Below are 1,201 nucleotides of genomic sequence, written 5' to 3' on the forward strand. Positions count from 1 at the left end.
AAAAATTGTTAACTACATTATTAAATTCTACGTAAAAAAGTGCCTTTATTTCAAATCTGTGTCTTCTATAATAACGAAGATATGAATTTTTTTAGATTTCGCCGAAATGTCAATTTTTGTCTATAAGTCGAAAACAAAAGACGATTTTCACCAATATTATTTTCTCAAAAAATGAGCCCCAGAATGTATTACTCGTTTTTGGCTAAACCTCTTAGTTTCGGAGATTCCCTATGTGGACATCCAAAATGCAGCACCCTGTACAGTGTCAAGTTGGACTTTTTTAATTTTAAATCCTTTAATAGCTTCAAGCGTTTTCTAAAAGTTTCGTTGAGTTAGTCATTTAGTATTCTTTTTTTATGTTTTCTATTATAATTTTATCATTACTTAATGTAAAGGATATTACCGTTAAATAAAGTTATTATTATTATTATTAAATGTTTGAATTGACGGTCGAGCGTAGCGGCGAGTTGTTTAAAGTAACGAGAAGTTTGTTTAGATGTATAGTTGGAACGGTTAACCGAGTAATATCAAGGGATTCGCCAATAGTAAACTTGCCTTCGACCTATGTATGTCTTAATCTGATGAAAACGGCCGCAATGAATATTCAGAGAAGACATCTGCCGGACGGTTAATTTACGACGCGGCCTAAGCAAACCGACGGATTACGAATTGGACGAGACTTCCTGATTTCATGGATGCATAACAAACGAAAAAAAAACGTGATCAAAGTTGGCTATAGTGTCAAATTCGGGTGAAATCAAGTTGGCAGCGCTCATTTCTAGTGATTTTTTCGTCGCACTGTTGGCATAGCTTTTTTTGCACAGTTGTGAGAAAAACAACCGAAATTTAACTTTAATCTCTGTTTCAAATTTCGTAGCTACTCTAATATAGTGTACCAAATTGCTATAACATTTATTCAACATTTTAGCAATTTTTCTTAACATAGTTGTCCATATGCATTTTGTATGATTCTTTTAACAACAATATGTTGTACCATGTGACCTTATAAACTAATGTAAACAAAAAATATACAGGGTAATTTTTGAAAAAAGGCAGGCACTGTAAAATTTTTGGCCTGATTTCGAAAATTTAAAAAAAATAAATGGCTTTTAATATAGTGTAAGTTGACAATTTTAGAATTTTTTTTAATGTCATTGTATACTATAGTACTCCTAATTTATTATTGAATAATTTGCTCAAA

This window comes from Tribolium madens, unplaced genomic scaffold, assembly GCF_015345945.1.
Source record: "Tribolium madens isolate multiple individuals breed KSU strain unplaced genomic scaffold, Tmad_KSU_1.1 Scaffold_71;HRSCAF=194;Tcas5.2_LG6, whole genome shotgun sequence".
NCBI lineage: Eukaryota > Metazoa > Arthropoda > Insecta > Coleoptera > Tenebrionidae > Tribolium > Tribolium madens.